This window comes from Mugil cephalus, chromosome 20 (assembly GCF_022458985.1).
Source record: "Mugil cephalus isolate CIBA_MC_2020 chromosome 20, CIBA_Mcephalus_1.1, whole genome shotgun sequence".
In the NCBI taxonomy this organism is placed as follows: domain Eukaryota; kingdom Metazoa; phylum Chordata; class Actinopteri; order Mugiliformes; family Mugilidae; genus Mugil; species Mugil cephalus.
Window position 1 is genome coordinate 14,435,998 of NC_061789.1, and position 22,082 is coordinate 14,458,079.

Consider the following 22,082-nt stretch of genomic DNA (forward strand, 5'->3'; position numbering starts at 1 on the left):
ATATGTTAAATCATGAAAGTTAAGAGTCCTGTGTTTTGTTAACCTGTCCATCTTTTTTTTTTCTGCGTACTTGTTTTTCATGGCAGGAGCGTCTCTCCTGAGCCTGTATAAAGATAGAAGACTACAGTTTTATTCATTATTTTACAGTCACTATAGTTACTATTTATTATTAATGCTATGTGCTGTTCCAGATTGAACTACTGAAAAATATATTAATCAGGTTCCTCTGCCTGGACCAGCAATGACTTCGTCTTCTACATCTGCATGTTACATCTATTCTGTTATCTTCCTTTAAGGGTTTGATGACAAGACATTTAATTATTGTATTTGTTGTGCATTATAGTGCAGTTCTTTAAAATAGGTCTGAATGAAGTTAAATGCGACTAAAGTGCAAAACGATGTTTCAAAATAAACACACCGTGCTTCCCACAGCGTTTCTGCACCGAGCTGTTGCTCTGCAGCAGCGTTCACAACAATCCTGCTTCATGCAGGTGCTTCCTTTCTTCACACCAAAGCCGTTTTTTTTCCCTTTTTTTATTCTGAATGATGTTCTCTCAATGGAAGATATGAAGACTCTTTACAGTTTGGAAACACATTTATTTCTTGTCTGTATGCCTCCCTCGAAAGTGTTTTCATCTTTCCAATAAGATAAATCCCCTCAGCACAAACTTCGTTCATTAAACCTCAGAGGTTCGTTCAGGTTTATTTTTAGAGCGAGACATTTATTATCGTTATACATAGCCGTGTTTGATTTTCCACACAGTCTAGTGGGTTTTTACTCTGTTGCCGCCGGTACTTCAGCAATACGTGTCCTTGGGGCAAACACAAGTGAGATGAGGGTTAGAGGTGATCTCCTCAATAGTGGCGTTCGGTGCATTTAAAATTTCAGGCGCAGGGACAGGAATGTCATCTCCGCACAACTGGTATTCCCTTTGTCTGGCACCTTTAAAAGGAATCTTTGCTATTCATACATCCGACTGTGTTTTCTCCCGTGTTTTCTCCTGGCGCCTGACAGCATCAGGTGTGTGAAGGTCAGACTGTATTCACAAGCACTTAAAAATACATTCTTGGCCACCTTTATTTGCCCAATCAACTATTTTTAAAATAGACTGTTATAGGTATTTTCATTATTTTTTCCACAAACTAAGTTGAAATTGCACAATAAACTGACACCAGAAGGAAAAAGAACGTAACACAAGAGGTAGGACAAAAGAAAGCAGATAGCAGTTTCATTTGCAAAGGATCTTCTTTCCTCATTCAGAGCAGCTACTGATAAACAAAAGCTCACCCTTCTAAAACACGCCGAATCTGTGCCAAATCTGTGCTTTGTTTGTAGGAGTCTTCAGGAGGATTTGTCTGTGCGACACTTAGTTTGCTTTGTGTTACGTTCCCTCACCATGCTAAACCCAAAAATACTTTTACATAATTGCGAAACAGCAGGTGTCCAATGATACTCTATCTGCAAATAGCGTTGTTTTTTTTGTTTTTTGTGTTTTGTTTTGTTTTTTTCCCTCACGTTGCTACTTTGTAAAATTCTCCGGATGCAAATATATGCAGATGTCTCAGAAAAGAAACCAAAAAAAGCAGCCGCCTTCCTCTCGTTTGCATTTGTAAACTGGACATAATATTCCTGCACAAATGGTAGAAATGACAGTGGGTCATCAAACAAATTATAATCTGTTGCATTTCACAAAACTCTTAATTGACCTTTTCTTCTCTGCCCACCCCAACTTTTTTTTTTTTTTTTTTTCCACTTTCCCCTAATTTCTCAATTTGCAAGAAATATAGCCATAATTCTGAGGCGGGGAGCCTGTAAAGCCAAACCTAAAGGCCATTCTTATTCATTAGACAAGCTCGCAGTGTTGTTGGCTGTCAGTGGCACCGAGGGGCCTGTCCATGGCTGCAGCCGACATCTGTTGGCATGATGTAGCATTCAGGGCTGATAGGCAACAGGAACTGATTTATAAGGTTCTCTGTTTAAGTGGGTGTCTTAAGGTAATTATGAACTGGTGGGGGGGTTGCCGCTAATTGCACCTTCCCTGATCTGTAATGAAGGCCAAACAGCGTGAACGAGCCCATCCTGCGCGTCTCAGGCAGTTGGAAGAGCGAGGGCAGCTGAGCTTGACCAGTTAGTGTTGGTTTAGCTCTGGGCTGGATCTCCTCACCTGCTGTTATGCCTCGTCTTCAGCCAATTTCTCTTGAGTAATTAACTGTGATGCCACATATGGCGCAGTGGTGGAAAATCTGATCGCTGGCGGATGCAGAGGAGTCGAAGAGAAAAAGTGAAACGCGGGAACCCCGCGGTGACCAAAGCGCCAAACGCCGCTCGCGAGCGCAAATGGGATGACTGGAAAATTCTTTTGACATGCACGATTAAAAACAAATGTCGTTTCCGCATGACACAAATGAGTGTAATTAATCACTGAACAAATGAATTATTAGGAAGATTAGAAAATGAGGTAGATTAAGTACACCAATGAGGCTTGAATTATTAACAATATTTGTATCGGTTGATTGAGATGTTATATAAAGAGAGCACGTTGTGGCAACGTATGACAAAGGGACTAGAGGTGGGTTTTTACATGCAGTACACATTGAGAGGAAAAATTACGACGTTCTGAGACATTGCCCACATATTTGTCATCCTTCAAAAATTCATTTTAGATATAAATGTATTCCACTTCCATACAATAATAAATGTATTAATTATAATCTTAAGTCGCTCTAAATGTCTAGTCTCCTATGGATCGTGTAGTCCCTCATAAGTAATATGAGTATATAGATGCTGCTTATAAGGCCTTGACAACATTATTAGTGTCTTCATCTCTGTCTAAAGCAAATGCAAGTGTAGTTATTTTCTGTAAATATCAATAGAGCCTCTTTTTGAATCTGTCTTGTGGCTTCTGTCGTTCAAGTGTTTAATTCTTGTACCAAAGTCCAGGGAGGAAGTTGGAAAAACTCCAGAAATGACTATTCAGGCTATCATCTATTTAAGGTGACTAAAAGAACTAAGAGCGAGAACTCATGTCACCATTGAAGGGACAGTTGGATTTCTCTAGCCTCCCATAACCATATTTAATTATTTTATTATTATTTTATTTCTTTCAACTAATGCACAGAAACATAACTAGTAACACGACCAGTCAGTGCTGTAAATTGTTGTAAATTAACTCCACTGAGCAGTGCTCGGATGGCGTGTACGACTACGTCGCTGTTACCATTTGTCTATCGCCACATGAAGCCTGTCTAAACGATTTGATTGGCCCGGCTGATCTTCGGCGTCCGTAATGAATTCCAAATGGAGCAATTTCAGGCCAAAATTCCCCAATTAAGATTTTGTGGAGCGGATTACCAGACTGGGGGTTCTTTGTAGCGGGGCTATATGAGGTTTTCATACATATTTAGTGCTGTGGTCAGCACAAGCAAGATTGTAGAAGAAAAAGAAAAAAGGCATTTTAACCACCTGAAAGAAATCTGTATCTTATGAAGTGTTTGATATATTTAGAACATCGCAGCTTTACCACGTTGTCACCGGCTTTTCGAATAGGAACCGACGCTGTTGGCTCCATTGGCGAAATAGTCATTTTTTCCAGGGCTGCTGTTATGTGGGACTCTGTGACTTCAGTGTGTTAATATATTCTTGCTACATATTGTGAAGGAAAATGAAGTTTAACTTCAAAACAATAACTTGAACAATTTTTAGTTCAGTTCATTCTTTCCTTTGTCTTGTCTGAAGCTGAGACATTCAAAAAGAGTAAAAAGATTCAGGTTTACAGCAGATTTAAATACACTTATTTAACATTTTTCATTACTCGTCATTTTACTAATTGAGCATGTGCATTTTGACACACCTTTACAAGGAAAATACACATGTGAGTGGTTGTATACTGTGCGAATAGTTATATATATATGTGACTATCATCTGTAATGACTTGTATAATTTTAGACATTCTTTCTTTAGACATTCATAATTCTTTCTGCACAGAATGAATAACGGCTTCCGTGAAACTCCCTAGAAAATGACATTTCAGGCAGTTAAATTTTTACATCCCTGAAATATAAAAGGGCTTCAGAAGTAACAGGCAATAAGCAGCGTGGCATATTTCATTAGCCAGTTTTATAGAATTCATTGCGATGTTCAGGAATTATTTAGGTAATAAATGGTTTGTCAAATGATCAAATAAGCACAATAAGCCGTGGCTGAAGATCACTGTTGATCAGTGAACAGTGAGGCGAGATGTGCTATTAAAACAGGGAGGTGAAGCTGTGTTTAAGCACTGAGTTACAGAGGCAGAGTTTCCGTCGAGTGAGTGACACAAAAGCAAGATTAGGGGATCAAGAGCTGAAAGATGAGAGAGGAATTTAGTGGAATTGACAGCACATTCAAGGGTTTCTGAGAGGAAGAGAAGACAAGAGACAGGGCGATAATTTTAGAGATTTGAAGGGTCAAGATTAAGCTGCCTGATAATAAGCAGAGTGAAATGAACCAATTTTGAAAATATATGCTGATGCAGTGTCGACCGGGGCGAAGGTGGGAGGGGGCAAGGGAGGGTTGTCAGAGACAACAGGCTTTTGGAAATATTGGATTGTTCACCGCCTGCCGCACTATATTTATGCACAGATCATATTCGAGGCTGCATCAGGGCACCTGCGCGCTGCCGTTTCTTCACGGCAAATGTGAAGCACCAATAAAGAATCGAGATTTCTCGTGGATGTAATTAGACGATCGTTTCTAATAGTGTCCATAGCAATGCGTTTTCATGGCAGTGTCATTTTATCCCGGCCGATATGCCTTGAAGTGTAATTTCTGCCCGAGCGTTTAGACACAGAGCTATCGATTGCATTCAGTGAATGATCTGCTCAGAAACCCATCATCTACTTTAATAATGTCACTCACCACCACATTCTCTCTGCTTGGTTTCCATTAATAGCCGGCCTACGTGACATTGTCAACATTCACTGCTCAAACAAAAGGGTCTGTGAAGCATGGTTGGTTTGCAATTGGGTCATTTAATCAATTTATACAATTGAACCTATTTAACATATTGATATGCAGTTACCCTGTAATGTGTGTGGCCTTTTATCCCCTCGAGTGAAACAAACTCCAAGGGAGCTTTTCAGATCTTCTGCCGTTATTTATCATGTGACATTTAGCCGGGGCCCTGATGGCGGCAGCTCTCCACTTTAATTAAAGGTTCAACCTCTTCACTGGATGACAAATTGACTGGTTTGTGCCTTGGAAAAGCGGTGGAACATGTCTGGTCCACCCCGCTCGTCGCTAGCGGTAGGCTAAAATCGCAGAGGAGGAGGTGGAGCTGGCATTTTAGTCAAGTCATCACGGAGCAAGGTCAGAAAATGAGCCGCATTATCTACTGCACAGTCTCTCCCTCGTCTTGTTTTGCTGGGGGAAAAAAAAATAGATGCCTTTTCCTCTTTTTGTTTGTCCTTTGCATATGTTTTTTTAAACTTCCCATTATTTCCTTCTTTTGTTAAGTTTCCTGTGACCTTCTGTTTGTGCAGATGTGAGATCTGCAACTCGGTCGGTAGCAGCAAATGGCTAATGGTCCATCCCCCGGTTATTTTACGGCAGGCTGGAGAATATGTCCACTTTGCATGGTTCCCTTCTTCCATTTTTCAAACTTCGCCTGAGTCGGGGGTGACACAGCTTGAAACGGGTTTCAGGAGAAGCAGCAACACAAATGGAAGAGTAGGCCCAGATGATACAATCACTTTGTTCAGCATGAACACTTCTGCAAACATGACGGGGGGGGTTCTGTGGGGCAGGCGCCAAGGCTTCTGTGTAAGATGAGATGGTGTAAACAGGCAGATTGGCTCTCTTCTCCACGTTAGCTCCTTGAGATTTCATGCTGGCTGGATTTATAGAGAGTCACAGTGCATTGGAATGTGCCGTAGGCTCCTCTGGGGCCAGTATCAGAGAGAGTGCAGAGCTGTGAACCTCAGATGATAAACCAAATACAAATCTATAAAAAAAAAATAAAGAGCGGTTTTTACAATGTTAAAAAATAGAGGCCTCTTGTTTTATTGTGGTTTCACATGGGGGTAGTCCTCCCCCCTGAGCCCTCATTTTCATTATGTCTCTTCCTTTATTACAAAGCACTTTTTTATCGTTATCCTTTTTAATGTTAATCTCTCAAAGTTTTACTTGTTACCGAACTATTCTGTATTTATGTTTTACTTTTCGATTTAATTGCGAAGCATTTGGGATGCGTTGGTGACACACACGCCATTAAAAGTAAAATTAGTGTCATAACTATCGAGGTCATTTAGATGCCACAGCTGACTAGAAAATAAAGCTTTAAGGCAGGAGTGGGGGAACCTTTTTCCTGTCAAGGGCCATTTCAATTTTTATAACATCCTTTGAGGGCCGTGCTAAATTATTGAACACGTATCACACTAACCTCTCAAACTCACGGCTGCAGCGGCTTTGATGAGGGGAGCGACGTCTCGTGTCAGATGGTAGCGATCATAACACTCGCGGTTTTCTGATTTCGAGTCAGTCACTTTTGAGAAGATACAAATGTCAGTCTAAACGTCATCTACATTCAGTTTGTTTTGCCTTTTGCTGTATCATGGGTCACTAGTAAAAACAGCAATTCCTCATATCAAACATAATCAGGACTAAGACATTAATCCTTAAAAATGTCTTGCTGGCCAGTGTGTGTTATGTCTGTTGTTTCATTACAGGACAGAGGGAAAAACTGTAAATTTCTTCACAAGGCTCCATAAACGTTTCAACGATTATACTTCACCGCAAAACTCGCCTGCCTAACGTGTCCTACAATAGCTGCTTGTTGCACATCCACAGTCCACTTTAGGCGATTCATCCAGATTAGCCAGATTGTTTTGAGCTATAATGTCGTTCCATATTTTTTTATTTTTTTTTTCATCACTCGCCTTTCACGTCAACAAATATCTGCATCTTCTTTTCTTTTTTGACAGACAGCGTGATGCCTGGAAGCAATGTAACCGCACACAACTGGTAATGTTAACGCTGACTGTGACCCCGACAGGCACACAGCTGGAAGCAACCTCCTGGAAGGTGTTGCTTTATTATTTTATGGATATCTTTTTCTTTTCTTTCTCTTTTTTTTTTAATTCTAGGGAGAAAAAAAAACAATTACCATTGTCTTTTTCCTCTACTCCTTTTTAGTATTTCAGAGTTGCGCTTTTGTATTTACAAATTGCCATTCCCCACCACTGTTTTCATTGTAGACTGTAACTCTAAAAGAAAAGTCCACTAATATTAATGAAATGAATTGTAGACTCAAAATTAGTTGAAAATCTGGGGAACATGAGTCAATCTGCCCTGTACACCAACTTGAACTAAACTAATTATACTAAAACCTTTTAGTAGTAAAAAGTTTTAGTGATACAAAGTAGCCACACTCAGTTTTTCTTAGAATATAAGTCTCACCATTTGAATTTCATTTTGAGGCTCGTGCAGATAAATAAAATGCCTGCGCACACGATTAGACAGTCATTTTCTTATAAACAAATTAAAACTGCACAGGTGACGTGAATAACACTTACTCTTCGGTCTATCACAACTTAAATCTCAGCCAAATGAAATTGCATACCATCAGCCACAACATTATGACCACTGACAGGAGAAGTGAATAACGTGGCCCATGCTGAGGCAATGCAATGTTACACATGGAAACATTTGGACCTGGCATTCATGTGGACGTTACCCCCGCCCCATAACAGTGACACTCCTTGATGACAGCAGCCATCCCCAGCAGGATGCAGCCTGACACACGGACATGAAAAACAGTTTAAAAACAACCCCAAAAAACATGAAGAACAGCACAAGGTGTTGACCTGGTCTCCAAATTCACTAGATCCCAAACTGATCAAGTATCTGTGGGATGATCCACAGGGGACCCTCCCCTCTACCAATAAGACCCAAAGGCCCCCACTAACAAAATTATGTAACCAGATCCTCAGAAGGCCCATGTCCATTCTCTGATGAGTCACAACTGTTTTGGAGACACGAATGGGACCTAAACAATATTAGAAAAGGTGTCCATAATGTTATGCCTGATTGAGGTACAGTAGGGGTGTATTATATAGGCAAACCATCAAAAACAATTCTAACCTATTCCTAATATTGACTGATGGAAAACAACATATAGACCACAATAAAACCACCTGTGCAAGAGTACAGGAGCAAACAGCAGGTTTGAAAAACCATCATACTTTTTTTTTTTTTTTTTAGCGTATTTGTCCAGGAATTAACCATACTTAAACACACATAAGTTTCCGATTTAAACCGTGTGTTAAGTGGCTCTTAAATACAATAAGAATATTTGATTAGAGGGTTATAAAAATGTTAATGTTGGCGACTACCGGTAATATATAAAAGCACTGAACAGACAGAAGCAGGTTTTCTCTCAGAACAGCAGAGTGGACCGGGAATAATGGAGGGGCCACGGCTCCCTAATGACGGTCCCCTGCAGAAGGGACAGTCGTCTCAGCTATAAGCCCTACTTCCTTGACAGCCCCTGGGATCCCTTTGTCCTGTTGTAAACTATTCTGAAGGAAGGACATTTAATTGCCCGGCACACACTAATGAGTTTGCAAACTAATTAAAGGGGGTATATTACGCCCTGTGGAGGCCCACATCACTAAGAAAGCCAGGGACATCTTTAATGAGGAGCCTTGATAACCCTTCAAAGGAGGGATGTGTAGTGTCTGTAATGATGCCCAGGGTAAAGCCGAGCTCAGCCAGGGGAAAATGTGTATGTGTTCCTGTGCGTGTCCCTCACCTCGGGTGTGTGGAGACTTGCAAGCAGATGCCAAGTGTTTTCAGTCCATCGCCCACAGCTACCTACCTACATGTCCTAATCAAAGACTTTCACTCTCCCTCCAATAGGTTCAAAGAGACCAGCTCCACCTCTTCTCTCAGTGGGTGGCACACAGGTTTCTAGCGTGTTTCATTTTCCTGTATTGTATTATTCACTTCAGAATAATCTGGTTTATTAAGGAATCAGAAGAAGCAGTTTAGGGGCATTTCAAATCACCTGTATCAGACGCAAGTAGGGAAACATGTGCAGAAGATGCAGGGGGAGAATCTTGGCGGAGGAGGCATAGGATGGACAGATGGACCGAATATGCCTTCAGAATCGATGAAGGTCATGATTAGCCCTCATTTAGGAATTCATTAAATCACCTGGGGCGCTTTATGCTTCCAAACAAATTAAATTCTTTGACTGTTGCTGAGGTTGAGCTCTCCGTCATGTCTGCCTCGGCTCCCGCTGCGGCTCGATGCAGCCGGCAGCCCTTTTCTTTGCAAAGTCAGTCCCCCCTCCAGTAAACAAGTGCATTTTTTTTTTGTGTGGTCACAATATTTTCCGCCTAGACAGTGACGGCTGTTATTTCGCCCGTGGCTCCTGTCAAAACTAACATGGCTTAATTGACTGCGAGCGAATGAGCTCCTGGATTGATCCTGTCAGGCTCCTCAGGAAGTGATGCTGCTCCATCTGTGAGGCGCAACTCCAGCGACAGCAGCAATCTGTTGCTTGGGAATGAGCCAAGGCTTTGGGAAAAAGAAAAAAAAAAAGCCAAAATTACAGAAAGTACCTCAGGCGCTGTGTATATTCTGATCAGCTGTCAGTGATGACACACTCTGATGAACACACACATGCGCACGGAAATAAAGCGGCAGAGAAACTAGACAGAAAGACAGACATCCACATATACACAATGTAATTTTTGCATCATGGTTAGCAATGTCACATTCAAGGGGGCCTGTGTCTCTCCCCGCAGGTATGGCACGAAATCAGAATGGTCTTGTCTGGCTTGTTAGACATTTGATGTCAGGCGAGGTTGTCCTGGGGGTATATCCAAAACGCAGCCTGTCATCTCTTCCTGCACTGCTGTCATTTGTCCAAAAAAATTGTGGCATATACTGTCATCTTTGGTTTTTACCTGTAACTCAACTCAGCCAGGTCCAGCGGTGACCCCCTCCCCCAGCCTTTCACCTCTTCCTCCTCTTCTCTCTGTCCTTCCCTTTCAGCTCCTCGCAGTCTGCCTCCTCAGTCGGTAGATACTGTATTTCCTCAGCTAAAGAGTGCGATGCAGCAGCACCTTCTGGCACGATTAAATATTTAGACGGCTGTCTATGTAGATGGCGGCTCGGAGACGCCGAGGAATAATCTGGGAGACAGCTGCTATAGCACATCTGGGTGTCACTGATAGCAGAGGAAGGTGTGCGGCTGGTGTTGCTATGGGAGAGGGAGACATAAGAGACACAGCTGTCAATCAAACGAGTGGCACAGGCGCTGAGGCTTCATAGCGTCCCTGTATGGTGGGCCAGCTGACGCAGACTGACGCCTGCCAGACTGAGGCTGCCATTGATGTCTGAGCCGAATGCTCTTTTTGGTCGCCACACGCTAACGCCGCCACGAGGCACACTTTAAGGACGAATCACGTCAACCTACCTACGCCCCGATCTAATCTCATGCGAACGCCGCGCCGCAGCGGTACGTTCTATATAAAAGCAGCCATTAACAACTTTCCTCTCTCAGATTCCCCCAGGAGAGATTTGAGGTTTTTAAATAGCGCTGATCCCTGTTTAGGTTTGCTGGTAACGGGGTGGCTGTAGGTGCAGTGTGTCAGAACATTTGAAGAAGATTGAGTGTGAAAAGCCGCCCACTTCTTCCCCCCCCCCCCGCGCTCTTCACCCGCCAGCAGCCTCAACTTGGAGGCTGCACAGCGGCGCTGCGAGGCCGGCTGGCCTGAAAATCACTTTGTGTTCCTTTTGCAGGCACATGCGATATGGATGCGTCTGCGCTCGGCTCGGGCCCTCCCGACACCGTGATTAATGGCACTCGCTTCTCTCCCCATCTCATTCTGTTACTGTCAGAGTTAAGTGGGCCGAAGACAATAATAAACAGTCAGTCTTCTGTGAACCCCCTAACACGATCATTCCACCCCACCCGATTCCCCCTTTCCAATGAGGAAAAGAGGAAGAGAGATGGAGTGAGAGATAGAGGAAGTGAGCGCATGTGTGGGTTTTTTAATGTGTGTGTGTGCACATGTGCTGCACAAGACGGAGTTAAAGACACAAGGTTCAGTAATGGAAGTGGAATCTAGGAGCCATGTCAGGGAATTAGGTTGGGCCTCATAAGCAAGAGAAGTTTACAGCTTACAAAGAGGTGCCACGAGGTTTCCGTCTTAAAGGACAACAACTGCGTGCAGGGCTTAACTACACATATATACATAGTTTTTAACTGTTTTGCCATTTGTCATGTCATGTATCAATGTGATTGCATTGTTGGGTCGTTGATACGTGGATCGATGAGAACATTTTGCACCGCATTACCTCCAAATACACAGCGACTGAAGACTTGATCTTCCCTGTAACAACTTAAACCGGCGTCTTAACGATTTTAATATTGTCTGGAAATCAATACAAGCGTTTCTTTCAAAAGGGCACAAAAAACAACCAAAACACAAGATCTGCTGACAGAAATAAAAATACATTCATTTTGACATCTGTATCAGGTAATAATCAGCGCAGGACAAGTCAGGTTCACGTTTATGCCGCCTAATTTAACCCAGCTCTGAATCTCAGGACGAGTCAGTATTATCCTCTCAGCCAAAACATTAGAACTACTGGTGAAGTGAATAACGGTTCTGTTGCTGTGGACGCTTTGGTCCTGGTGTTCATGTGGGTGTTACTTAGACACAGCTTGCCACAAAACTGTGTAGAAACAGCTAATGAAGAGGCTCCAAATTCTCTAGATCCCAAACTGATCAAGTATTTGTAGGATGCACTAGAACAAGCCTGATTCACAGAGGCCCCTCCTTTCAACCCATAGGACCCAAAGACTAATACTACTACTGTCTGTGTGCCAGACACCACAGGGCACCTCCAGAAGGCCCGAGTCTATACCCCAATAAGTCAGGACTGTTTTGGAGACGCGAGGGAGACTTAAATTAGGCATCTGGTCGTAATGTTGTGAATAATCAGTGTAAATCTGAGGCTCCCTGACCCGATATAGAGACAGATTTTTCTTTTTTAATTCCTTTATTCATGCATTCTCTTATATAAGCTAGATAGTGTAGTTGTTCAGACGTCCTTACAGTATATTGAAACTGAGAAAGCTGCAGCCTGATGAAGCAGAGCAACTAAAAAGACACTTTGGATCTCAGACCTGCTTTTGTAGTCACTAGTCTCTCCCCGCAACTCAGGCCTCTCCGTCCCTCCTCCGCCCTGTCACTCGACGCTGCCACATCCTCTTCAGCCGAGCACTCCCTCCGTCTCCCTCTGCCTCTGCCAGTCGCTGACCGAAACACCTCCACAAGCCACAGCAGCAGCATTGTTCAATCCTCTGAGGGGTTTTGTGCACAAGCAGGAATAAAGGACCCACGCTGTAGTTCCAGTCACTGACCTTAGTTTCAGGGCCTCAAAAGCCTCCACCGAGGCTGTTAGACCCTTCACCGCCGCTTCCTCCTCCATCTCCTCCTCCTGCTCATCTTATTTTCCTTCCCTCCCTTATTACCGGGGATGACCTGCCTCGCAGCCCGGGGCTCAGTGACCGAGAAATCCTCCGGACTTCGCCATCCCCGTCCTCCTTGCTGCCAGTAGATTGTCTTTGTGTCTACCGGAGTGGCCTCGGAGAAATGAAGTGCCATGATCTCATCACGCCGAACCCATTGTTTTCACTCTCATGCACACTGTGTAATAGCCATGGAGATAAGGGGATGATTCAGGCCTTTCACGGAAGGAAATGTGAAAAGCCTGCCTGTGAAAAAGTGAAATTACTGTTTTGATGGCTTTTGATGGCAGGGGGCATAATTGCTGGATGGAAGGAAGGATAGAGGGTGAAACACACATAGGAGATTAGTATTTCTAATACTGGAGACGATTGGTAGGAGGCCTGCAGAAGGTTATGCACGCAGTGGGAAGTTCTAATGAAGCCGCCATGTATGTAGAAAAGCAGATTGACTAAAATAGCTCATTGTTCTTCTTTCCACAGCAACCTTTGCCCCTCTGGATTGAAACTACATTCTTGATAGCGGCGCTGATTATGATATTGTTCGATGCTCATCGCCATAGAAACGGTGATTAATTTCATATTGTTTGTGCATGAAACAGTTGCAGGAGACGTCAGGAAGGGGAAATGAGCTTAAGTATTTTTGGCAACAGGCATAAGGCTCATCAGCACATGCAGACAACACGGGTCGGAGGATTACAGCTTGTAGTAATGACAGGGGCAAAGCGTAAATAGTATAAATACTCCATGGGATTATAATTAGCCTTACTCTGCGCATTTAGACACACTCAAGTGGAACTAAAACCTTATTGACTTCTGGAGACAATTTCATATTAATTGGATGCCTCGTCTTTCTCACTGTCTACTTCGTTGGTTTGTTTTGGAGCCGCTGACAACAACGCGCCGCGGCGGAATAACAGGGAGCATAGCGGATTAGCATTGGCCACAGCTCCGGCTCCAAACGTAAGAGACGCCACCTTGACTGCTGTCAGCGGGACCGGCGGCGGCGACGAAGACGGAGGGGAGGGTCGAGAATCAAAAAAAAAAGGGAGACCGGGCACCTTTGAAGCAGTTTATGAAGAGCAACTCAAAAGAGGGGAGGAAAAAAAAAGAAAAAGGAGGATCGATGTGAGAGGGAGTGTGATAAGATAAGGCGCATTCTGGTGGGGCTGTATCCTCTGGGTGGAGAGACGGCGGCGTAGAGGCGAGAAGGACAGGGTTTCCTGGTGATGCTGGGGCCCGGACACGTTAGGAATTAATGCGAATCTCGTCCGCTCCCACCACCTCCTCGAACGCACACATAAACACACACTCTATTTCATCCTCCATCTCAGCATTCAGCATATGTCCTCCTCTCCCTTTGTCTCCCGTTCTCCTCTCCCTCGATTTATCCGCGCGACGGCCACAAATTCATCCCTTATTTTCCGACCAGAAGTGGGGGAAAGTTGTAAAGCTAATTAAGGAGCGCGGATGCGGCAGCTCGACAGATGTGCGTTGAGATGGGTGCTATTGAGTAGCGGGGATAATGGTGTGTGGACCTGGTGGGCAGTGGGGTTGTGTTGGAGGGAGCTCCTACCTGGGCGTGCATGTTAATCAGCGCGCCTGTCTGCCGAGAGCCGGGGAATTAAGGGGGAAGGGAAGCGTGTCGCCAGCCTCCAGTGAAGAGACAAGGCAGGCAAGCTGATTAAGAGCACAAATTTACCAGTTTGGTCAGACAGCGAGATATGTGTACGGAGGAGGAAAAGGCCAAGAGAAGTGTGTATTGATTAACAGTGCTGGTGTTGGTGGATTCAAGAAAAAAATATAGTGGAAAAAGTAGGGAGAAATCTACCTACCGTTGCCACAGTAAATATTTCATAGTGCTTGAAGGCATCACAACACTTCACAGGGCCAGAAATCACCAAATAACCATCACGTATCTGCAGGGAGGTTGTGATCCTCATTCAGAAATGTTAATAACGCAGCGTTTTCTGGACCCGGTGCTGAGACTTCTGCCTGGGAAAACTCAGTCAAACTGAACAAAACACTGGGACCCTGATGAATTTCATGACATTCACAGTCTCCTTCACGTCCATGTGCATCCTCAGCTGCTCAACAATGGAGCTCCAGCGTGAGCGAGCATCGTCCCAGTGATGAAAGCTTTAGGATTTCAAGGGAGAAACAGCGTTCGACAAAGAAAGTCTTACTGTTGCTGTTTTTTCTTGCCAAAAGGCTGGAAACGCCTTGCTGGCCTAACCACTCAGATAGCTTATACATTAGATAGCTTATTAAACATACTGACTTTAATTAGCTAATGCCTGTCATCTAACTGGCCTTAACCTGCAGTGCGTAACGTTGGGTACATACAGGATCAGATAAGAGCATTTTCATTTTATATATTCAAATACAGGATTTGAAGTAGAAGAAACAAAGTCAAACTATTTACAGCTGCAATGAAACTGAAGGACGTCAACATTTCCACTGATTTTAATGTCAAAACTAAAATTTCCACCCTGATTTTTCATCTGATGTTTATTATATGCTTCAATCAAACAGTTTTTGATGATTGTAATTGAAGTGATTTGGTTTCTGGTCATTTAGATATTGATTACCTGATAAAACAGGCACATTTTTCTGCTGACAATTTAGTTAAATAACAAATCTGGTCTTAAAGTGCAGACTCTTTACTTCATAGTCTCCTATTGTCAACATCTCAGAAGTGACAAATTAAGCTAATCAAAAGACCTAATTCTTAATACCTGTTAAAAGTCTTAGCAGGACCTAACCTCAGTAAAGGTTTTCTCTTGTGTGTTGCTTTTCCTGTTTTTTACTGCAGCATTTTGTTTGTGGGTGAATGCTACTTTAGAATGTGTTACCTCCAGAAACTCTGTGGTTGCTTTTATTCTATATTTTACTTTATTGTCCATCTACTGTCCAATCAGTGTTGATGCATTTTGATTAATTTCCTACGTATTTGGATGTGAATGCCTTTAAATTAGTCATTATGTACTTACTATTTATTTATTGTATTTTGTAACTTGAATGAAATAGTGCATTTCAGTGTCCAAACATATATTGAGTGAACAGTATTAGGTGCTGAAACCTTGTCACAAAGATGGACTGTGTAATTGGTTGGGTGCTATTAAAGCATAAAGTAAATTACAGCGTAAGTAAAAACAAAATAAAAAACAGTCAACATTTCTTTTGGTCAAATTTCAGGGAGAGGTGCACACATTTGCATTGGTTATTTAATTACTTTGAGCGTTACTTCAAGTGTAAAGTGATGTTTCATCATCTAGTATTAATGTTGCTGCCTTCGCTGTGCAGGGAGCGCTTCACGTTCTGCGTAGATGTGAAGAAAAACTGGAGGCTGGTGCTAAAATAAGGAGAATAGTGTTTTGGTTTAGTGACACCACAAAGGTTTTTCCACACACGAGTGACTAATAATTCACTCCTATAGTTGGATGGGAATCTTTATGCTTTCTTGCTCCGATATCTGCAAGTTTTTAATTAGAATTATCTCCCTTTTCACCAACACAGCCTGATCTAATTTCTCCGTAATTGTTGATATTTACACAGCAAAGGTTTACGGGTATTTATCGACGTTTCCTTTCTCAGATCTCAGTGCATGCCGTCAATAATGAGTGGGGAAATTATTTCCAACACTCAGACATTATCTGTGTGTTCAAGTAGTCTTCCTTTTAATATGCTAATGCAGCTGATATAATCAGCTGGTAATTGTAAAACACTTCAAGTACAACGCATTTTGTGGCACTCTCCTGAATGAAGAAATCACGAGCAGGCAGCAAGCGGCAACCGAGCTGCGGTCGGATGCGCCGACGATCTGTTTATGTTCTCGGGGAAACTCTGCGGAGGGAGCGCCCGCCACCCGATCCTGCGTGGCACCGATCCAGATCACACACTATAGGAATATGTAGGCTGTGTGTCAGTGATGCCGCCGCCGACGCCTCCCACTCAAATTCTCATCTAGCTTTTTATTCTTAAAAATCCCGCTTTGATTAACACTGATCCTCCCATATAGTTGGTTTATACCTGCGTGCTGTATATGTCACGGCATCTTAAATGAATCTTTTTTTTTTTTTTATTGTGTCTTAACCAGAATGATGAAAGAAGTGTTCTTCCCGCGTCCTCCGGGGATGCTGGTGCTTTTCTGCGGGAGAGGATGGGATCCTGACTTTGTTTTTCTCCTTCGGCTGTTATTTCCCTGAAGAGAAGAGCCAAGTGAAGGGAGCTATGAGTGATCGACTGTGCCTTTATTCTCCAAGTTTTCGGGGGATTTGAAGTTATTGAAAGTCTGGGGATGGGTGACAGCTCGGAGATGTCTGTGTGATGCCTATCAGGCGCGCGTCGGCCACTCTTGTTGTGCGTCCGTGCGCGGGCGCGTGCGCGCTGCAAGCCTGCGAGATGCGCGGGGCACGAGCCGCGTGTTCTCAAATACATGTTATTCTTGTGGCCAATCATTTCTGCTCACACATGACATCTCTCCCAGATTGATTTCATTCAGCTGCAGAGGGCGGCAAGATCAAACAAATGTTGTTTGAAATAGCAGCGGCAGTGCAGAGAGGAGGAGGGAGGGGGGATGGGGGGGGGGGGGGGGGGGGGGGGGGGTCAGAGGTGGGAGGTTGCTTTCTTGAAAGATGAAGTGAGGGATGGAAATGGAGAGAAAGGGAATCAGTCATCCAGTCAGAACCGTGCCATGTGTTGACATGGTGTAGCGGTGGAAGGTGTTACTCCATAAACCAACAATCCTTTCAACACTGCTCCTTTTCACAGCGAGGTGGCTTTTTTGTAGAGGTGGCTGCGGGGAGGGGCGGGTGGGGCGGGTTGGGGTGTGTGTGTGTGTGGGGGGGGGTGGTCCTATTTCTTCACGATGCCTCTGAGTATCCATGCAAGGAATAATGGATGCGTAATATGGAACGACAGCTTGCAGAGCACTATCATTAATGTTGTAATTCACTTTTAGTGTTTCTACTATTGCACTGCAACAGGAGGCACAGATGTCACCTGAATCTGCTCCTTCTAGCAGCCAGAGCGCACCCGGTTTTCACCAGCTGTCTTGGAACGCACCCTGCCAGCCCCCCCAGTGTGGCCAAATGTGGGCATGTGTGTGTGTGTGTATGTGTGTGTGTGTGCGCGCACGCGGTACATGTGGCCTTGTTTTGCCTTTTGAATACAAGTGAGAGGTTTTTGAACAAGAAGATTTATTTATTTATTTTTTGTGAGGTGCATTTTAGTCTCAAACTCGGTGTAGAGACACGTTGCATAGGAAGGTTTTCTTTCCCCAATCTGAGATTACAAGATGCAGGCATGAATTTCGCTTTTTATTTTTCTGTATCCACCTAAAGTATATAAATTTGTCGATATAAATGTATGTGTTTAAGGTACACTATGCACCACTCCTGTGCACCTACCTGCTATACTTGTCGAATACTAATTGTAGGGCGTATGGAGGTCTAATGCTTAAAGTGCAGGCTGCAGTATCTAGAGTTGGATTTTTGGAAAGTCTGTCTTTTAAGGTTTTAACTGTCGGATAAAGGATAATAATAATAATGAAATAGTGAAGGCCCTTTATATTTTAAGTTAATCTAGAGCAAATTGTTTCAAATAACACTAATAAGCAACAGGTACATTCGTCAACATTTCACTGTATACTACAGTTTTAAATCTGTTGCCTGTGGCGACAGGCTCACGCTGCCATTTACATCAACCACCAGTGATTGTTTGTTGAAGCTGAAGAGGGCGACGGAGTTGTTAGATTCAAACTAGAGTTACAAATGTAACTAAGGTTCAGCGAATTCACCGTCTCTGGTGGTTCAGGACGAATGGGATGGAAACTAGGAAGGGTCCAAGAAGTTTCTGATGCTCCAGATAGAATAAAAATTGTGTTCAGAAGAAAGGTTAGTCTATAAAAGAAAGCCAACAGTAAGGATAAATACGGTTGGCCGTTTGTGTGGCTTTCTCTCCTTGGCTCTCAGTGTTGAAACGTGAGATGGGACTACAAACTGCGTAGTTACTGTCACTGCCAGAAGAGTGACTAAAGGTTTTCATTATAGCTTTGAGCTACACATAAAACATTAAAAACAATGCACTGAACCACAATCTTTCACATTCAAATGGTTCAAAAAAACTCACATTAGAATATTTTCTGTACCAGCGTCTACAATACAACCTCAAATGTTGATGGAGTCTTTTAAATAGTCAGTCAGTATTACTGTCACCTGGGTCGTATTTTGTGGTTTTCAGTCAGTGGCGCTACGTTCATGTTTGGAGAGAACATGGCAGTTTCCAGACTGGAATCTGATTGGCCAGCTCTCAACAGATGTGGTGGGGTTGGTTAATAGTATTAGGGTGGAAGCCAGCCTGAACATGTCTGGAGTTGTGCCGTTGGGAGCTGATTATTCATTGGCAGAGATCTGTTACCAGTCAAATCGTATGAGCAGGCTTCAGGCTTTACGTGGTGATGAGTAACAGCGGTTTACTCACACATCCCAGCGCCGTGGAGTTTAATTTGTTTACAACATTATGGTGTTGGTTGGTGCAGGGCTAGATTTTTAGGTATTGGTTGAAACACATTCACATTGTGAATGGTGTTACCAGACTCATATGTTGACATAGATTGGCTAATATTATAAAGCTGTCCAATATGCAAGGTTTTCCATTGTTTATGTATTTAGTCAGGTATTTCCATTCACCTCACCAATCTCCGTATATGTGCTTACGCTTGGCGTTACGGTTCCTGTATTCTTTCTTCCTGAGCCGCCTTGATGTGCGTTCATAAGCCCATCAGTCATATATTTTGTCCCGTCGCTTCAAAGAGCGGCCTTTTCTTTTCCGTGGCAAAATGCAAAACAATAAGTAAATAATGATATGGATTTCACGGATACCCAGGCAGGCTCTAATTGAAACAGGTGTCATTAGCATATTGTTTGTGTTTGGTGCGGCACCGTAGGCCTATTTGTGTTATACGGGGACCTTTATGGAAATGAGCGCTTTGAAAAAGAATCAACACAAATGTAACCTATTTCTTTAAAAGGGGCACAAATTTACTGTGAAGATCATCCTGGCGAAACCACAGAGGGAAATGTCAGGAAGGGGGGGAAAAAGGTTCAAAGAGAAAATAGCTGACTGACTCTGTAAGTGAAGCTAAGCTCAAAATGAAAAATGTTCATTATATGCCCGTCAAGGTGAAAGGAAGCCATCTCCTCGCCGCCGCAGTTAAAATGTCGACCTCTCCTTCTCCGAGGGCGAAAAGAGGAGAAATGTAAAAAGAGGAGAAAATGCTGCTCTCAGTGAGCGTGAGTGTGTGTGTGTGTGTGTGTGTGCGCGCGCCTACATGTGTGTGTGAGTGATCTGAGCTTAATTTCACACAAGGGCAGCGATGTTAATGGTCCCGCTCAGTAAAATGACCCTTACATCCATTTCTTACATTTTTACAGTTCTTCCGAAGTCCTCGCATTTTCCCCACGTCAGCACTGTTTGCGCATCGCTGTTGTGTTGCACGTGCGTGACCTCTACAACGAGCGAGGCGCCCCCTCAGACCTCGGCGCGTCTCTTTGTATGTACCTGCTCATGTTAAGTCTGTCAAATTGCACTCAGGATGCATTTTATTCAGCTGCGAAGCAGAACGTTGCGGTCGACCTCTGCAAATCGCAGCCGCCGTCCCCGGTGCCTCATTACTGACAATTTATATAATCTAATGTTACTTGAGTCACTCGCTGTGTTTGCTTAACACCGTGGTCGTTGCGATTGCTGCGGATTCCTGAAAAGTAAAGCAGCAGGTGGAAGCTGAGCAGCTGACCCCATTTTCGCAAAAAAGGAAAAAAATAAAATATATATATATCAAAATGTCCTTCGTGGCCAGACTGCAAATGAGTAGAAATGCAGCAGTTTTGATTTGTTGGGCTCAGCGCTCGTGCCAAGGCCCGTCACAATTTTCATAAGGACTCTGTGCCAGCGTGGCCAATCTCAACTATCTGTTATGGATTATGAGCTAACCTTCCACCTCGGCGTCTTATTTCCCAGAGCCGCGTTGGCTGTGAAAGATCTTTTTAAGAATGTGAGCGGCCACATTAAAGTACAGCTGCTCGGGACTCGGGCGGCGGATATTTTATTCCATCATTAGCAACCACTGTACGGCCGCAAAGTTTTCTGCTCTGAAGTTTCCTTCCTGTTTGCCACGTAGCATAAAGCAGGGAAACTTTTAGAAAATCTTGAAGGATAGATGGTGAAATTCTTGGTTTCTCTTGTCGTCAACAAATCCCATAAACAGACCAAAACAGAGAATGTTTGCTCGCTGTGTTTTTTCTCGACTGATGTGTTGTTCCTCTAAAGCTCCAGTTCTATCCAAAAATCCTACCCTAAACACCGCATTACCATGAGCACACACACGCTGCTGTAACGCATCAAATGTCATTTGCCACTGAAATTTATCCAACATTTGAGTAAAGCTATTATAAGAACAGATTTTTTTTAAAAAAATATATAGATATAGATGTATATAAATATATATTTCAGCATTTTTTTTTTTTTTTTTTTTTTTTTAAAGTTACATCCTCAATTGGAGCAATTGGACTCATTTGGATTCATTACGTTGAGCGTTTCAACCAGTGCAGAGAAAAATACTTCTGCATACAATTGAATAGTCCAATCAGAGCCGTCTGTGACTCTTCCATATTCCGAACTATTTGATTGGCCCGGCAGATCTTTGCTGGAGCGTAATGAGTTCCCAACGGAGACGTTCAAACCCCAACTTTACGACTACATTGGTGGAGGGGATGTCCAGGCTCGGACCAAATAGTATTTCCTCAACTCATATTTTAATATTTTCTGATATATATCTTGTATTTTAAAGCTTGTGTCCGCTGCAGTTATAGAAAATATGATACACAGTATTATCTAAGAAAAAGAGAGGCAACTTGACTTGTAGAGTTTCTTGAAGGCGTTTGCCTCTGAGTATTTCTTCACGTCTAAGAGACTGTCGGGGTTTAAATGGGGTGTTGCTCATCAAAAACTCGTCTGGTATCTGCTAACGACCAGATACTTACCTGTAGTCGGAGGAAACAGTTTGATGCTGTCCTTTCTCCAAAGAATGGAGCTCTAACGACTCGCTATCACTCAGAGGCTCCGGTCTGAAGAAGTGAACGGGGGTGAAACTGTGCTGTAAATTGATGGCAGATTCTGTCTCAGTCCTCCTCCCCTGTTTGACGTGGTCTTCAATTGCATGTGCGGCGGACACATTAAGAACGGCTTTTAAACATTAAAACTGACTGCAAGACTTGAGTTTAGCTGGTGATTTGTTGCTTATTACTTTAACAAAGATTCCGTCTGTGCTCTTTCTCTTCCAGTAGCTGGTTGGTATTTTGCAGAGCTTCTGCTGGACTTCACTCTCTGCAGTGGCAACAAGTGATTTCTCCTCTTCCCAGCGCCTCCAGCCACCCAGACAGGTATGATGACTCACTTTTACAAGACAAACTGCACATACTGTAAGTCATGGATAATGATAGAAATGGTCCTGTTGTAGCAGTGAGCCTGAGGGTAAAAATGGATCGAAGCTCCTAA

At 43.3% G+C, this 22,082-nt stretch overlaps 1 protein-coding gene across 5 annotated transcripts in view; it reads left to right on the forward strand.

Moving 5' to 3' along the window:
• LOC124997505 (RNA binding protein fox-1 homolog 3-like) overlaps positions 1-22,082 on the forward strand; it is a 344,102-nt gene that overhangs the window by 54,711 nt on the left and 267,309 nt on the right. For all 5 annotated transcript variants that reach the window (XM_047571256.1, XM_047571253.1, XM_047571257.1 and 2 more), the window contains exon 3: positions 21,869-21,967. The gene's annotated coding sequence lies outside the window, so the exon portion shown is untranslated. The remainder of the gene's footprint in view (positions 1-21,868; positions 21,968-22,082) is intronic.